Source organism: Labrus bergylta, chromosome 15 (genome assembly GCF_963930695.1).
Source record: "Labrus bergylta chromosome 15, fLabBer1.1, whole genome shotgun sequence".
Classification (NCBI taxonomy): domain Eukaryota; kingdom Metazoa; phylum Chordata; class Actinopteri; order Labriformes; family Labridae; genus Labrus; species Labrus bergylta.
In genome coordinates this window covers 7,022,547-7,023,876 of record NC_089209.1, presented here as the reverse complement: position 1 = coordinate 7,023,876, position 1,330 = coordinate 7,022,547, and positions in this window count along the sequence as shown.

Genomic DNA, 1,330 nt, shown 5'->3' with positions numbered 1-1,330 from the left:
CGGCTTCATTCAGTGGATACCTACATATTGTTTGTATACTGTGTGAAAGCTGCTACATCCAATTGCTTCTTCTTACTGTTATTTCTAGGGCTGTGACTTAGCCCTACTCTTTTGGTTATTGTTCATTAATGTGTTGATACTTCTTTTATTAGGATAATCAATGGGTTTTTAAGTCTATATAATTGCACAGGATGGTAAAAAACGTCGATCAATATGGCATCCTGAATGTTTATTTTCTCTAAAGAACAAGATTTATTTGCATTTACTTATTTGTATTGAATTAAATTTGGAGACAGCTTGGAAGGTCTGCCTCTAACGGAGATTGCAGTATTCCTAAACATGGCTCCGCTTGAGCACAATCTGTTTTGTTTTCTTTTAAAGCCATTAAAGAATGGAATAGTCTTCCAACTAGTCTTAAACTTTGCACAAACTTCTGCACTTTCACCCGGGAAGTCAAAAAATTGATTTTAAGTCACCAGTCTCGTCAGCATTAATGTGTCATCTCGACAACCTTTTAGATCTCTCAGGGAAACTTGTACATAATGTTTTAATATCTGTAAATTGTTCTTGGTCTTTCTTCTCTCTTATAAAATGTGTGTGTGTGTGTTGGGCGTGTGTGTGTGTGTGTGACTGGTTGATTTATATTTTGCTGTTGTCGTCAGCTGCCCAGGGACAACAGATGGAAATTAGTTATCTTCTGAGACTAATGTTTTTTGTACACTGTCCCTGATTCAAATAAACGATTAAAACAAAAACAAAAAAGAAATCTTAACTCATTGATTTTCCAAAAAGGTAGGATACTCAAATTTCAAATTTACCAGTTTTTGAAAGTTTGGCAAATACTGTGGGAGCAGATAGCCAAGCAGATAAGGTGTAATTTATCGTTGCAACTATGACGAAGGCTAAATTATAAATTGGCAAAACCTAGCTGAAGCCTAGAGCAGGGATGGGCAACTTTGGTAACAGCAAGGGTCACATTAATTTAATTCTCACTGCCAGTGGGCCAAATTAAACGATTACAGTCGATTATGTCTCAAATTTAACTCAACATATACCAGTAATCAAATATTATTATGGACATATTTCTGGTTTTCATGATTTCATGGCAGATTTCATCATGTTTTCTTCATGTTTCCAATTAATTGATGTGTAAAGAATTAACCTGAGGGCCACGTTCAAGGTTGATGGTTGGCCGCCAGTTGCCCACCCCTGGCCTAGAGCAAAAAAAACAAAAAGAAAAACGGAATAGAGGACTTTAATTTTGAAGGTCCCGACCGGATGTTGCGCGTCTCATTCTTCTGCCTTGATTCCGTTTCCCTAAACGCAGCTG